General features: G+C 41.7%; 1 protein-coding gene across 1 annotated transcript in view; it reads right to left on the reverse strand.

Moving 5' to 3' along the window:
* Positions 1 to 17,862, reverse strand: part of LOC133041665 (histone-lysine N-methyltransferase PRDM9-like) — a 45,411-nt gene that overhangs the window by 12,232 nt on the left and 15,317 nt on the right. The gene's annotated exons all lie outside the window — the stretch shown is intronic.

Consider the following 17,862-nt stretch of genomic DNA (forward strand, 5'->3'; position numbering starts at 1 on the left):
CTATATTTTGTTTCTTCTCCCTTTAACTACTGGTTCAGGAGACTGAGGCTCCACTGACCACAGATGCCTAGTTCAGTGATAGCTTCCTGCACTTCCCATTAGTAGGTTTAACTTCCCAACCTTCTTACTTAGGAAATAGTTCACTGACACATCTACTCAGAAAATATATGTTAAGTGCACATGATATGTAAGGCACTGAGCAGAGGTCTGGGCATAAACACTAACAAAGCATGGTTCCCATTATCACAGCTGGATTTATTGAACTACTTGTAGGTGTCAGACTTTTGCATTTAATGTAAGGCTTTCAAGCACTGTATGAGTTATGTATCCTTATCCTCACTCTACAGATAGCAATCAGGACCTCAGAAAATGTGTAAGATTTTCCCAAGGCCCCAGTGCTAACTTCGTGTCTCAGATCAGTCCAGCTTAAACCCCGCCTACCCAAAGTCCATGCCACAAACCTAGGCCATACTTATTAATTTTTCTACAGGGATTAGCGGAACTAATTAGAGGAACTCCCCAAATTTTCTCTTACCGACTTTTTGTCTGGGGTGCTGTCCAGGGGTCCTTGTTTTTCTGTGATGGGGCACTGGTTTCTGAGCCTGCTTGGAGCCACTTGTCTTTAGCGATTTTGCTGCTCCCGGCAATTCCTTCAAACTAGATTCCTTACTTAATGGTGCCCTGGACATTCTCTTCCATGTGAGTAAAAGACAACATGCAGTTCTTTAGTTCTTTAGGACTTTATGAAGTGTTTTGACATGCATGACTTTAGTTAATACTTTAACAATTCTTAGAAATACCTGATTTTGGGGAGGGGGGGTTGGTCTGAACATTGGAGTGTAACAAAAGGACCTAGATGGATAGTGAATCAAAACTAGAATTCATATCTTAAGGTTCTTCCCCTGCAACTTTCAGCATAAAAGTGAGAACAAGGCAGGGATAATAGCTGGAGGTCAGAGAAAGAAGAGGGTAAGTGCTCGTAGAGAGATCCAGGGGGTTTATATTAATTAGTAGCCCTTTGATGGACTAGGAAGTATGGAAAATTACACAGGGGACAAAACACATCTGGAAAATAAGGTGACAACGCAGTGAGATTAAGAAGAGAAAAAACGATCGGCAGAAACACATTTAGACAATAAAGAAAATGAGATGAAACTTGCAGGTTGCCATGTCCTAGAGACAATGTTTGGAATTAAAGTAGCTGGTCTCATCAGTTCTCCTTGAACAAGGCTGTATGACTAGCTGGTTCTACTCAGTTTCCTGATCCATTAATTGGTATACAGGCTAATTCTTAATATTATAGTGGACATGAAATTTAATAACCTTCAACAAATTGTTGTGTGAGCTATTTAATACAGTAAGAACGTGAGCGTACATCCCTGGTATCAATTTATTCCCTAAACTGCATCTATATTTGAAGTCTAGCTCACAGACACTATCTTCAGCATTCTTTGACCTTTCTACTTCTAGATGAATGCTTAAATGTGGAGTCACTCATTCGCAAAACATTTAGGGGGCCCTGAGCTGGTCCTGGACTTCTGAGAATGAATGGGTGTGGGCTAGGATCTCAAAGCTCACAACACAGGGGCAGGCTAAACACATGATTCCAAACAGGAGAGTTGCCTGGTTAGAGCTCAGAGGAAGGAGTTGTTACTCCCTCCTACAAGAAGGAGCATTTGAAATCATGCTCGGATGATGAGTTTCTACTCAAAAGTGGGTAATCTATGTGAAGTCCTTCTGTTATTTTCTTATTTGTTGCTTTTCAGTCATAAACCTGAGGCTTCTCAGGGTTGCGAGTTGCTTCCTCTTATTGGAGAGGGAGGCTCTGAGGTAGGGATCCCGTCTCCTTCTTCATCTTGGACTGTCCACTCTACAAACTGCCCAGCATGTCCTTAGCTTCTTCATCTTAGGCTGTCCACTGTACAAACTGCCCAGAATGTCCTTAAGCTTCTTCATCTTGGACTGTCCACTCTACAAACTGCCCAGCATGTCCTTAAGTTTCCCTTAGTCAGATGTCTTAGCATATCCCTCCCTAGCACAGCACAAAAGAACTGAGGTTGAAAACATCTCTCAGATGAATGTATAAACATGTATGAATAAGCTTCATAGAACTATGGAAGGTTTAATCAGTTTGTAAGGGGTTTAGAGAACGTGCATTGGTTTAGATTGCACTACCAGTGATACTGTGATCTCAGACATAAAATCAAATGTTTTTTACCTAATTTTTTGGATCTATAATGCTGATAGCTATATACCTACTTATAGGTACTGTAGGATTGATTTAAGGTTTAAGTAAGTTTATTCACATAAAATGCTTAAAGTCTGAAATATTATGAAAATAATGTAACAACAGAACCGCCCACTACTGTTGTTGTTCTTACTGACTGTAAAGATGGTGATGGTATCAGACAGTGTGCTAAAGATCCAGGACAGGAAGGCAGCCGTCTCCAGGATCTCTGTGTTTTCTCCTATTCTCACCTGTGACTGGATCCATGAGGAGGATATTTTGGGAACAGGATTTGGGAAATACTCACCTTCTGGTGTTTACTGTGCTCCACTCTGAAGGCCATTGAGGAAGGTTTACCTAAAAAATGATGAGAATCAGTGTTTTCATTGGTAAATGTTTCCAAACTGGGTATTCTAATTAAGGACACATAATTCTAAGCCAGAGAGTGACAAAGACAATGATTACCAAAGGAGGAATGGAAGATGATTTCTGTATCATCATCTCCCATGGTTCTACTGGGAGCATTACATAATTATCTTAAAAATAAAAAAAAAAAAAACTGAAACTTCATCTGTGCCTCAATTGATGTTCATAAAGTATCTAATAAATTTCCTAGTCTTTCATGACAAAAGTACTCAACACTGTAGAAATAGGAGGAAGTGACTGCAATATAATAAAGGTCATATATTGAAAGTCTACCTCTAACATCATAGTCATCAGTGAAAAAGATCAAGAAAAAAAGGCAAGGATGCCCATTATCAACATTTCTGTTCACCATAATATTAGAACTCCTAGCCATGGCTTTAGGTTAGAAATGGAAACAAAAGGCTTCCCTTTGGCAAGAAGGAAGAAAAATTATGTCTGGTCCCAGGGCCATGGTTTTATGAGCAAAAAGATCTTTAAATCCACACAGACAAAAATCCTGCACAGAAAGTTGCACTGTACAAAATCAACATTCAAATATTTTTCCATGCATGAAGAATGACCATTGCACAAAGGAAAATAAGAAAACAATCCTATTTATTTTTTATTTTTTTAAAGCTATAGTCAAGAGCTAAATGAAAAAAAAATATTTATCTTTATTTATTGGTTTGTGCCAGGTCTTTGTTGCAGCATGTGGGATCTAGTTCCCTGACTAGGGACTGAACCTAAGTTCTCTGAATTGGGAGTGTGGAGTCTTAGCCACTGGACAAATAATCTTATTTATAATAGCATTGAAAAGAATGAAGTAATTAGGAATCAACTTAAGGAGATGAAAGACTTATATGTTGAAAACTACAAAATATTGCTGAAAGGAATCCGACATAAATAAATAGATAGGTGTCTCATGTTTATGGATTTGGAGGCTTAATATTATTAAGCTGTTCATACTACCCAAAGCAATTTAAAGGTTCAATGCTATTCATATTAAAATCCCAATGGAAGCTTTTTCAGATATAGGAAATCCATCCAACAGTTAACACGGAATCTCAGAGCACCCCAAATAGGCAAAGCAATCTTAGAAAGAACAGCAAAGCTGGAGGCCTCTGATTTCAGAACATACTACAAAGGTACAGGAACCAAAAGAGTGTAGATTTGGCAAAAAATGTATGCTTAGTCGCTCAGTCTTCTTGACTTTTTGTGACCTTTTTGACTGTAGCCCACCAGGCTCCTCTGTCCAGGGGATTTCTCAGGCAAGAATACTGGACAGGGTTGCCATTTCCTTCTCCAGGGGATCTTCTTAACCCATGGAGTGAACCTACATCTCCTGTGTCTCCTGCACTGAAGGCAGATTCTTCACCTGCTGAGCCACTGAGGAGGCTGGCTGGCATAAAGACAGATATGTCAATCAATGGAACAGTATAGACAGCCAGAAATAAACTCTTGGATACATGGTCTAATGATCTTCATCTAGGGTGTCAGGATAATGGGGAAAGTTTAATCCCTATAATGAATGGTGCTGGGGAAACAAAATAACCATGTGCAAAATAATGAACATCTCACATCTTGAAGAAAAATCAACTCAGAATGGATGAAAGACCTAAATGCAAGACTTGATAAGACTATAGAAGACAACAAGGGTGAAGCTTCAGGACGTTGAATCAGCAATGATTTCTTAGATATGGTACCAAGTGCACAAGTATAATAACAAAGTGAAAATAGACAAATGAGATTAATCTTAAAACCTCTGTGCAGCAAATGACACAGTGAACAGAGTTGAAAAGGCCACCTATAGGATGGTAGAAAATATTTGTAAAATATGCATCTGATAAGGGGTTACTAAGCATACACCAGTGTGAAGGTTACCTACAAGCCAGGAAGAGACCCTGATTGACCATGATGGAACCTTGATATCAAATTTCCATGCTCCAGCATTGTAAGAAAACAAATTTCTGTGGTTTAAGGAATGCAGTCTGTTTTTTATGGCATTCTGAGCTGAATAACAGTGAGAGAAGGAATTGAATAGACATTTCTCCAGAGAAAATACACAAATGGCCAACAAACATATGAAAAGATGCTCAATATTATTAATCAATAGGGAAATACAAGCTGAAACCTTCTGTGTGAGTAATGTGTATAAGAAGACAATAGCAAGTTTGGTAAGGATATGGAGAAATTGGAACCCTTATACACTATTGTTGGCAATGTAAAATGTTGCAAGCTTTCTAGAAAACAGTCTGGAGTTTCCACAGAAAATTAGAACCACTGCATGATCTAGCAATCCAACTCAAGAGTGTATTTCCATAAAGAATTGAAAGCAAGATATTGAATAAATAGTGGGCACATGTATGGTCACTGCTGCAGTATTCCCAATGGGCAAGATGTGTAAGCAATCTAAATGTTCATTGGTGGATTAAAGATAAGTATTTTATATAAGAAATATGTTACAGATATTATATCCACATGCACACAACGGAATGTTTGAAAGCCTTAAAAACGAATTCTGTCATATGCTCCGTCATGGAAGGGCCTTGATGATATTATACTAAGTGAAATGAACCAATCAAAAAAGACAAATATTGCCTGATTCCACTTCCATGAGGTATCTAAATTAATCAAATCCATGGAAACAGAAAATATAATCGTGGTTGCCAAGGGCTGTGAGGAGGAAGGATTGGAGAATTCTTACTCAGCGGGTTAGGGCTTCAGTCACACAAGATGTAACATGTCTACAGATTTGCTGTAGAGCCATGTGTATATATATCCCCGGTGGCTCAGTGGTAAAAAATCCACCTGAAATGCAGGAGATGCAACAGAGGCAGGCCCAATCCCTGGGTTGGGAAGATCACCTGGAGCAGGAGATGGCAACCCACTCCAGGATTCTTGCCTAGAGAATCCCACGGACAGAGGAGCCTGGTGGGCTGCAGTCTATGGGTAGGCAGAGTCAGACATGACTGAGCGATTAGCACTATGGCCACTAACACTAACGTGCACATAGTTAGCAACAGTGTGCCATACACTCAGAAATTGTTAAAAAGGTAAATAAAGACGTGCAGGTGTATGGTGAACCGAGGTGTATGTATTCCCTTTGAAGAATCTCTCCTTATGTCAAAACCTTTGCAGACAACCAAAGGTTTGGTTTTCATGTTCCTTTCCCTAGTTTTAATAACCTCAGGGAACAGACGGATTTCCCTGGTGCACAGTGGATGAGAATCTGCCTGCCAATGCAGAGGACACAGGTTTGATGGCTGGTCCAGGAAGATTCCACTTTCTTCGGGGCAGCTAAGTCTGTGTGTCACAAACTACAGAGCCTGCACATGCTCTGCAACAAGAAGACACACACCGCAACCAGAGAAAGCCCATGGACAGCAATGAAGACCCAGTGCAGCCAAAACTAAATAAATAATTTTTAAAAATCTGGGAGAACAGAAATCCATAGATGGAGAATCATAGAACTATCTAAATTGTTTTCTCCAGTCTACGCAGATTAACTCTTCTAAACTCTTTGAGCAGCAGAAGAGGAAGTGAGCTGCTCACTTCTATTTTATAATAATTTGACTTCATTTTATTTACCTGATGCCATCTCTGGTCAGTGAAATGTCGGAAAGATCATGGAGAATAAGTCGTTCTCTCCAACCCTTTCCCAGAACCAAAATATAGAATTAGTTTAACCTTAGGGTAAGAAGATCATGGGTTTTGTTTCATATACATACATAAATAATGTATCTTGACATAATATGTTAATCATTTCCTCTTCGAAGAGATTTAATCCAATAACCAATGAGATTAGTATTAAATCTGTTTGGTGAATTTATTTCCAAGGTTTCTTTAACTGCCTTTCACTAAGAATGTTTAGCAAAAACTATTCTTTGTAAAAAGAATGATAAATTTTAACCATAAAACTTTTGAGAATTACACTGGAAAACCTATACATTCATCTTCATTCAGGCTAATGTCAATATTCAGCCACAACCACTTGGAATGCTGAAAATTATGTTTTCCCTACTACTGGCTGAGATGTAGTTGAGACCTAAGCCCAGGCTGGTTTCAGGAAGACACCTCCAAATCCTCCTGGCCTCTCACCTTGCTGCCTTGGTGTCCATTCTTCATCAGAATCCTCAGGGTCATCTACCTGGGTTTTGATGACCTGCCTGCGGTGATGCATGAAATCCGGTCGAGTGGCTCTGAAACCTGGAAAGAAGCAAAACATTTGTTCTAAGAAGGAGAAACAAAGCATAGAAGCAATGGGAAGTGTCACAAAGTCAGGGAATCAGTGGGATGGGCTGGGGGAATCTAGAATAAGGCAAGAGGTGAGCTCTGCACTGCAGGGTCAACCTCCCTTTGGTACAAAACTGTAAACATTTCCTTAGTCTCCACACAAAAGGGAACTGTGAGCAGATGAAGCTATCTAAGAGCTGGCCAAGTGAACACTGAGGGTGAAGACCTGTTTCATGTTTCCCAAGCTCACAGGCACCCAGCATCTCCTGTTACCTATAGCAATCAGTGCTTCGTAGTTTCTTTTCACATTCCTATATCGGATTTTTTCCCATTCTCCCATCTCTTCCCATTGTTCCTTGGAGAAGTATACGGAGATGTCTTTGAAAGCATCTTTGGCCTAAGGAAAATAATAGATTTCATCAGTGATTTACTAATCTAAGTCAGACCTTAGAGCTGGGCCTTCTCCTCCACCTTTTGTGCAGGGAGTAGCCTGAAGCTACTGGATGGTCTGTGTGAGACAGGGATGAAGACTTTCCTTCCCGACTGTGTCCTGCTTACCTGAACAAACCCTGAGCATTTTCCTAACTCTCCCTGGACACAGAGCAGTTGACGAAGCTAGTGTCCTGTTTTGTTGCACTCCACCCCCCCATCACAGACAGGACCAGGCATTCCCATCCTGTGTACGGTCACAGGGAAGTTCACTCAGCTGGCCAGGCAAGCAGTCTGTGGTGCTTCAGGGACCAGTGCCATGTCCTTCCTATAGAGCTGGCTTAGAGCCCAGCTTTGCTGCCTCCACCTCTCACAGTGGGCTTCCGCTCTGTTCTCCTGGCATCTCCCTCAGTGCTCTCCTCTGGAGACCTGTTCGGCCTCATGGCCATTGGAGTGCTCAAGACCAAGGTGCCTGTGGAAGAAGAAGGTGATGAGATAGCCCAGACCAGTGTCCAGAGCCTGGTCTGTCTTCCTTGGGTGGAGTGTCCAGGGCAGGAAGGTGAGGGGAAAGTCAGTGTGAGGGTATTGGTGGGATGGACGGATCCTGACTAGATATGACAGATCAGCCTAATGTGAATGAGATTTGGTTTCTTTGTTTCCCCTACAATTCAGCCCCTCTGAGGGAAGGCACTGGGAGGGAAGTGTCTGTGGGTGACGGCGGGATTCTTGAGGAGACCCGGAAACCCGTAACTGCTGGACTGGGGTCAGGCTGAAATCAGGGCTCTGTTCCAGTGCAGCAGAAGGAATGTTTCTCCAAGAATGTTTTGAGGATCTCCTCCTGGGGACTCAGAAAAATCTGGGCATAACATAGGTTCTACGTCTAAGGGACAAGTCGCTCGGCTTGAGGAGATCTGGGTCCCACGGGCTGAAGTAACTGGGGTCCTCAGACAGAGGAGACTGGGGATCTTTTGGCTGATGTAGAATGCGCAGGGTGAGAAATCTTGGGATCTGTAAGGCTGAGGAAATCGGGAGTTTCTTTTTAAGGGACTTTAGGTCTCTGACAGGCTGGACAGTTAGGGTCTTGAGGAGGAGTTTTAAGGGCTCCCAGGCGGAGGGATTCAGGGTCTGAGAGGGTGAGGAAATTTGGTCTCTCTGCGGGCAGTATTTTTAGGGTGCCTCAGGCAGAGGGGAACTGGGCTTAATCTAGGTATTTGAGGGTCGCAGCACTAGGGGATTCGCAGTTTCTGTGGGTGAAGGGACTTGTAATCCCTGAGGCTGACGAGACGCAAGCCCCCTTCAGATTAGGACTCAGGTTACTCAAAGTTGACAGGATTTCGGGCCTCCCACCCTGGAATTTGAAGCCATCAGGCTAAGGGTTTACGAGGGCTGCGCAGGACGCGTTCCCGTCAGCCTCCCCGCTGTCCTGCCGCGCTGCCCACCCTGTCCCCAGGAGAGCTAGAGGTTCAGCGACATCCAGTCCTTCGGAGCTGAGGTGAAGTGAAGGGCCAGCAACCTGCCTGTACCCTGTCAGGCACAAGCGATCAATCGGCGTTGTGACTGAGGCAGTCTGGCCAATAGGCGCCCGGAGGGTGGGAGCGCGATGGAGGCCCCGCCCCACTGCTCGGGGATTGGCTGCTCTGTGGGCGTGTCTGTCAAGCCTCCTGCGCGCATGCGCATCTTGGCTGGTTTCTTAGTTTTCAGGCATGGCCTCTTAGGCCTGGATCCTCAAGTGGGCGGGTTGTCCTCAGGCTGAATGTTTCTTTCCAGTGCCCTCAACTGGTATATCGGCTCCACCAGACTGTAACCGTGCTCCTGGAGTGTTGCTAGGCCTCCCTGTGCCCTACCTTATCAAATCCAGTTTTGGCAAGAACTCTTATGTGGTGAGTACTGCATTATTCAAGGGAAACGGTGTAATTAACTGCATTCTGATGAGACACAAGAGAAACACCGTGTGGTCAAAGATTTAAACACAACGCGGGGAATAAGGATGTTAGAAAAACCTGGAGGATTTTTAACCTGAAAGTGGAAGTGGCACTGATGAGCCATCTGTGTATTTAATGTACCTTCAGAAATGAGGTATAAGTAAAACCTCAAAGCCTTGCAAGTGTTTTCTGTAAGCCGAGGCATCGATCTGGAGGACTGTGGATCCACTGAGCTGAGTTTGCCTGACACCTACTGGCTTCACAAGATAAAATAGGGACACTGTTTCTGGCCCTTAGGTAGCTTTGCTCACAGAAAAATAATGTGATTTCCATGTATTGGAAGCAAAGCGACTGACTGTAGAATTCGTATCAAGTGGTGGTTGGGAGTCTGGATGGAGAAATGTTACCAGAAAAGTGAGTTTACCTCTTGGTGGGTGTAGAACCAGAAGGTACAACCCAGCCAAAGCTCATGGAAAGAAAAAGTGTATTACTTGCAGAACCATGGAGAACACCATGGAGCTTTCCAGAGCAGGGTCTTTGTAAACCACAAAGTTGGGTAAGCTTTAATCTATGAGTATAGGCATGTTCCGGCTTCTGTGGTGACTCAGATGGTAAACAATCTCTGCATAGCAGAAGACCTGGGTTCAACCCCTAAGTAAGGAAGATTCTAAGAGGAGGGCGGGGCAGACCACTCCAGTATTCTTGCCTGGAGAATCCCATGGACAGAAGAGGCTGGTGGTCCATGGGTTTGCAAAGAGTCAGACATGAGTGAGTGACGAACACTTTAACTCTACATGCATGTTCATTAAGGGTCTTGGGCTGTGGGAGACTCCAAGCTTCAGTTGATTGAAGTCTTGAGAGTTAGAACCAGTCACCATCAGCCTGCCTTACATTCCAGCTGGTCTGGTATACATATAGCTATCTATTCTTGATATAGATATAGATACCTATTCTTCTTCATATTCTTTCGCCTTATCAGTTCAATTCAGTCACTCAGTCATGTCTCACTCTTTGCATCCCCATGGACTCTAGCACGCCAGGCCTCCCTGTTTATCGGTAACCCCCGGAGTTCACCCAAACTCGTGTCCACTGAGTCGGCAATGCTATCCAACCTTCTCATCCTCTGTCATCCCCTTCTCCTCCTGCCCTTAACTTTCTCAGCATCAGGGTCTTTTCAAATGAGGCAGTTCTTCATATCAGGTGGCCAAAGCATTGGAGTTTCAGCTTCAACATCAGTCTTTCCAATGAACACTCAGCTCTGATCTCATTTAGAATGGACTGATTGGATCCCCTTGCAGTACAAGGGACTCTCGGGTCTTCTCCAACACCACAGTTCAAAAGCATCCATTCTTGAAGCTCAATTCCAGAAAAATAAATGACCCAATCAAAAAATGGGCCAAAGAACTAAACAGACATTTCTCCAAAGAAGACATACAGATGGCTAACAAACACATGAAAAGATGCTCAACATCACTCATTATCAGAGAAATGCAAATCAAAACCACAATGAGGTACCATTACACGCCAGTCAGGATGGCTGCTATCCAAAAGTCTACAAGCAATAAATGCTGGAGAGGGTGTGGAGAAAAGGGAACCCTCTTACGCTGTTGGTGGGAATGCAAACTAGTACAGCCACTATGGAAAACAGTGTGGAGATTTCTTAAAAAACTGGAAATAGAACTGCCATATGACCCAGGAATCCCACTTCTGGGCATACACACTGAGGAAACCAGATCTGAAAGAGACACGTGCACCCCAATGTTCATCGCAGCACTGTTTATAATAGCCAGGACATGGAAGCAACCTAGATGCCCATCAGCAGATGAATGGATAAGGAAGCTCTGGTACATATACACCATGGAATATTACTCAGCCATTAAAAAGAATTCATTTGAATCAGTTCTAATGAGATGGATGAAACTGGAGCCCATTATACAGAGTGAAGTAAGCCAGAAAGATAAAGAACATTACAGCATACTAACACATATATATGGAATTTAGAAAGATGGTAACAATAACCCTATATGCAAAACAGAAAAAGAGACACAGAAGTACAGAACAGACTTTTGAACTCTGTGGGAGAATGTGAGGGTGGGATATTTCGAAAGAACAGCATATATATTATTTATGGTGCAACAGATCACCAGCCCAGGTGGGATGCATGAGACAAGTGCTCGGGCCTGATGTACTGGGAAGACCCAGAGGAATCGGGTGGAGAGGGAGGTGGGAGGGGGATCGGGATGGGGAATGCATGTAACTCTGTGGCTGATTCATGTCAATGTGTGACAAAACCCACTGAAATGTTGTGAAGTAGTTAGCCTCCAACTAATAAAATAGATAAATAAACAAAAATAAAAAAAAAAATTAAAAAAAATAAGCATCCATTCTTCCACACTCAGCTTTCTTCACAGTCCAACTCTCCCATCCATACATGACCACTGGAAAAACCATAGCCTTGACTAGACAGACCTTTGCTAGCAAAGTAACATCTCAGCTTTTTAAAATAATGTCTAGGTTGGTAATAACGTTTCTTCCAAGGAGAAAGTGTCTTTTAATTTCATGGCTGCAGTCACCATCTGCAGTGATTTTGGAGCCCCCCAAAATAGTGTCAGCCACTGTTTCCCCATCTATTTTCCATGAAGTGATGGGACCAGATGCCATGATCTTAGTTTTCTGAATGTTGAGCTTTAAGCCAACATTTTCACTCTCGTCTTTCACTTTCATCAGGAGGCTCTTTAGTTCTTCTTCACTTTCTGCCATAAGGGTTGTGCCATCTGCATTGCTGATATTTCTCTCAGCAATCTTGAATTTAGCTTGTGCTTCTTCCAGCGCGGTATTTCTCATGATGTACTCTGCATAGAAGTTAAATAAGCAGGGTGACAATATATAGCTTTGATATGCTCCTTTCCCGATTTGGAACCAGTCTGCTGTTCCATGTCTGGTTCTGACTGTTGCTTCTTGACCTGCATACAGATTTTTCAAGAGGCGGGTCAGGTGGTCTGGTATTCTCATCTTTTGGGAATTTTCCACAGTTTATTGTGAACCCACACAGTCAAAGGCTTTGGCATAGTCTATAAAGCAGAGATAGATGTTTTTCTGGAACTCTCTTGCTTTTTCAATGATCCAGTGGATGTTGGCAATTTGATCTCTGGTTTCTCTGCCTTTTCTAAAACCACCTTGAAGATCTGGATGTTCACAGTTCATGTATTGGTCAAGCCTGGCTTGGAGAATTTTGAGCATCATTTTGCTAGTGTATGAGATGAGTGCAATTGTGCAGTAGTTTGAGCATTCTTTGGCATTGCCTTTCTTTGGGATTGGAATGACAACTGACCTTTTCCAGTCCTATGTCCACTGCTGAGTTTTCCAAGTTTGTTGGTATATTGAGTGCAGCACTTTCACAGCATCATCTTTTAGGATCTGAAATAGCTCAACTGGAATTCCATCTCCTCTACTAGCTTTGTTTGCAGTGATGTCTCCTAAGGCCCACCTGACTTCACATTCCAGGATGTCTGGCTCTAGATGAGTGATCACACCATCATGACTGTCTGGTTCATGAAGATCTTTTTTGTACAGTTCTTCTGTGTTTTCTTGCCATGCCCTCTTAATATCTTCTGCTTCTGTTAGGTCGATACCATTGATGTCCTTTACTGAGCCCATCTTTGCATGAAATGTTCTCATAAGCATGAGTTTTAAGGTTGCTATTGCAGGGAATGGCCACAAGGCTTCAGGACTTTTTCATGCCCAGTTGTGATTCCCTTTAAAGTGAAAACATTCAAGTTTTAACTCCAGACTGTAGTTCAATATGGAATGTAGCTGAAGAAACACCCAAAAACTTATGTGTTATTTCTGAACATTCTTATTTATTTATTTTAATGTTTTTTTTTTTTTAATTTACTGGCAGTGCCATGTGGCATGTGGGAATTTTAGATCCTCGATCAAGTGTCGAACCCTCGCCCCCTGCATTAGAAGCACCGAATCTTCACCACTGGAGTGCAGGGAAGTCCCCCTAAGCATTATTTTTTTAAAGTAACCTTTATTTCATATTGTAGTAACATTGATATACCATGTGTTGTTGGTGGCAGGTGAACCGAATGTATTTTCTGTTTTGTTGTTGTCAAGTTGCAGAGTCAGATCTTTTTGTAGGAGTGTTCCCTTTTCTACAGGCCCTGTTAGACTGGTGAGACATCTATTTGTATATACATAAGTGTACATAAATGTAAATATCTAGGTACATAGATATGTAAGTGTCCAGAGAGAGATATAAATGTCTACGTATGTAGATATACAAATGTCTATATGCATAGAAATATACATTCTAGGTACATAGATGTATAAATACCCAGGTTCATAGAGGCATAAATATCTATACACATAGACATATAAATATATATGTACATATAGACATAACTATCTATGCAAAACAGAAAAAGAGACACAGATGTACAGAACAGACTTTTGGACTATGTGGGAGAAGGCGAGGGTGGGATGTTTCGAGAGAACAGCATCGAAACATGTATATTATCTAGGGTGAAACAGATGACCAGCCCAGGTTGGATGCATGAGACAAGTGCCCAGGCCTGGTGCACTGGGAAGACCCAGAGGAATCGGGTAGAGAGGGAGGTAGGAGGGAGGATTGGGATGGGAAATACATGTAAAACCATGGCTGATTCATGTCAATGTATGACAAAAACCACTACAATATTGTAAAGTAATAGCCTCCAATTAATAAAAAAAAAAAATTCAATTTGTTGTAAACCATGGGCCCCACCCAAACCTAATGAATCAGAAAATTTTGAAGTGGGGCCCTGCCATTCATGTTTTTTTAAGCAAGATTTTCAGTTGATTGTGATGCACATGAAATTTGGGAACCTCAGTGGCTGTTTTTTAAAGTCACCTTGGAAAGGGAACCCTCTTACACTGTTGGTGGGAATGCAAACTAGTATAGCCGCTATGGAGAACAGTGTGGAGATTTCTTAAGAAAGTGGAATTAGAACTGCCATATGACCCAGGAATCCCACTTCTGGGCATATACACCGTGGAAACCAGATCTGAAAGAGACATGTGCAACCTAATGTTCATCACAGCACGGTTTACAATAGCCAGGACATGGAAGCAACCTAGATGCCCATCAGCAGACGAATGGATAAGGAAACTGTGGTACATATACACCATGGAATATTACTCCGCCATTAAAAAGAATTCATCTGAATCAGTTCTAATGAGATGGAGGAAACTGGAGCCCATCATACAGAGTGAAGTAAGCCAGAAAGATAAAGACCAATACAGTATACTAACGCATATATATGGAATTTAGAAAGATGGTAACAATAACCCTATATGCAAAACAGAAAAAGAGACACAGATGTACAGAACAGAATTTTGGACTCTGTGGGAGAAGGCGAGGGTGGGATGTTTCGAGAGAACAGCATCAAAATATGTATATTATCTAGGGTAAAAGAGATCAGCAGCCCAGGCTGGATGCATGAGACAAGTGCTCGGGCCTGGTGCACTGGGAAGATGCAGAGGAATTGGGTGGAGAGGGAGGTGGGAGGAGGGATGGGGATGGGGAACACAGGTAAATCCATGGCTGATTCATGTCAATGTATGACAAAAACCACTACAATATTGTAAAGTAATTAGCCTCTAACTAATAAAAATAAATGGAAAAAAAAAAGAAATATACATTCTAGGTACATAGATGTATAAATACCTACATTCATAGAGACATAAATATCTATACACATAGACATATAAATACATATGTACATATAGACATAACTATCTATGTATATACAGATATAAATATCTATTATAGATACATATAGACATAGATATCTACATACATAGACATGTAAATACCTGTATACACGGAGGATGGTTACACAGTGGACAATGAAGGAGACCACCTTATAGACAACATAAGTGATATAGATAGTGGCATTTATAAGAGCATACTAGGAGAGAGAAACATAAACAATTTCAAACAAAGAGAATACAGCTAGGCAAGATGCATGTGACTAGTTTTAATCTGAGGGCACTAAACCAACAAGTCCACAGGGGGTCAGTAACTGATGGCAAAGTCTGGAAGGGTGAGATAGTGAAAACAAGTTAAATGTTTCATCTTTGTTTACAAAGTATAGCTTATAAATTTTTGGATACATACTCGTTACCTCCTAAAGTATGTATCATCCTATATATCCTCATATGCCCACATCCAAACTGTTTCAACTCAAATCAAGCATAACTCCAACTTGTTGCAACTCTAGTTAGTCAACTGTTGCAATTTCATGAAAAAGACATATTGTGATTCTTTTGTATAGACCAGTAATGTTTAGGATTTCTGTCTATTTTTTTTTTTTTTTTTTAGGGTCCTTAGAGATCATTTAAAATTTCAACACTTCTCCCTGCTTCACCTTGTTCTGATTCAGTTGACATTGGAAAAGTTATGGAAAGAGTGTTTAATATAATCTGAACTGACCAGGTATCTATTGTTTGGTGTACATAAAGATCTGAGAAGTAGACTTCGATGGATGTAAAAATTAATATTGTGGATATAGAACATAATTAGAAATTGCGAGAGTCATTTGACCAGAGAGCAATCACAATGGATCCACTTCATCTCCCACACCCATGAGGACAAGTTCATCTTGGTTATAATATCAGCAACTGAAGAGTTAAAGTGTTATCACTGTGAAAAATGATTATGAAAAGAATTCTATGGAATGTTTTCATAGATAGGATGCAACTTTCCAAGAGGCTTTAAATTTCAGGTGAATGTTTTATTATTTGGAACTTGAGTGGATTACAGACTCTGTAAGTTTTACAGACTGTTCAAAGTTACATTCTGTTCCATCCTGGACTGAATCCATTACCTTTTGGTTCATGCACTTGTGACACACTTCATCAGCTTAGAGACAATCTGTGTTGGAGAGTGTTCTAAACCAATGTGTGTATACCAGCTGCAGGTCTGACAAGAAACACTCACTCTCATGTTGTAGTTGCTGTTCAGTGGCTCAGTTGTGTCTGACTCTTTGTGACCCCATGGACTGCAGCACGCCAGGAATCCCTGCCCATCACCAACTCTGAAGCTTGCTCAAATTCATGACAGTTGAGTCAGTGATGCCATCCAACCATCTCTTCCTCTGTCATCCCCTTCTCCATTTGCCTTCAACTTTTCCCAGCATCAGGGTCTTTTCCAGTGGGTCGGCTCTTCACATCAAGGGGCCAAAGGACTGGAGGTTTGGTTTCAGCGTCAGTCCTTCCTATGAATGTTGAGGACTGAGTTCCTTTAGCATTGACTGGTTTGATCTCCTCGCAGACCCAGGGACTCTCAAGAGTCTTCTCTAGCACCACAGGTCAAAAGCGTTAGTTCTTCAGTGCTCTGCCTTCTTTGTGGTCCTACCCTCACATCCGTACATGACTACTGCAAAAACCAGTAGCTTTTACTCTCACATATGGGATATCAAATTTGTTTTTACATATTGCCTGCTATGTTTAGGCTCTTGGTTCATACTTCATGTACCCATGTAGTGTTGTATTTAAATCCAGTTTGAAACAGAGCTTTATTTGAAGAACGTTTTGCCCACCAGCAGCGTTCTATTCTCACCAGCACCTCTTACCTTGCTGTGACATCTCAAAACTCAGAAACTCTTACATGTTGATATGAATATCAATTTCATCTTAGCAGAGTTTAAACAGAGAAGTGACAAAATCAGGGTGCCTATTTTATCAGGTTTCTCCAGGCAGAAATTTGAAGCTTGATGTGGTTCAGATGTTCAGTCGTGTCCAACTCTTTGCAACCCCATAGACTGCAGCATGCTGGGCTTCCCTGTCCTTCACCATCTACCAGAGTTTGCTCAAACTCATGTTCATTATGTTGGTGATGCTATCCAACCATCTCGTCCTCTGTCATCCCCTTCTCCTCCTGCCCTCAGTCTTTGAAATTGAAATTAGAAGGCAGAGTTCATACAGCTTATGGCCTCCTTGACTCAATATTTTTTTGCAAGAATTTTCTTATGTATTTTTTCAAGTGTGACCTTTCATTCATATAATAGCAAATAACAGAATTAGAAGAAACCAATTTGAAACAACGGATTGTTTCTACCCTGACAATCTGAACACAAAGGAACCAGTGGCAACCGCAAAGATCTGGGGGCCAAGCTTTTAAGAATATTTTAGGTTGGCAAATACTAACTAGTATGCTTTCCATTTCAACAATTTTAATTCTGATACAGAATATCCTTTTCTAGAAGGCTTCCAGTGTGGCTGCCTCCTGCTGGAAGCATGGGAGAAGGAATCAGGGCATGTTCTGTCTGTCTTTACAAAACACTGGACTCAACTCTAAGAAATCCCTGGATCTTCCCTGGATCCTGACCAACACATGACCAAAGATACTGGTGACAGTTTTGTTTTGACTGTTAAAGTGTTTAATGACAAAGATTCTTTCGGTTTCCTGATGTGGTGACATGTGGGGCTCAGTGATGATTTTTTCTTTAAGAAACTTACTTGCCAGGTCCCACCTGAGGGTGAGGCCCCTGTCCAATGATGAGAGACCTGTGCCTCCAGGGAGAGCAAGTTTACGCTAGTTTAAACCTGACCATGTTCTGTCTGCATAGTAGATTTAGACCTCTCTGTCTTGTCTGGGAT

Source organism: Dama dama, chromosome 1, assembly GCF_033118175.1.
Source record: "Dama dama isolate Ldn47 chromosome 1, ASM3311817v1, whole genome shotgun sequence".
NCBI lineage: Eukaryota > Metazoa > Chordata > Mammalia > Artiodactyla > Cervidae > Dama > Dama dama.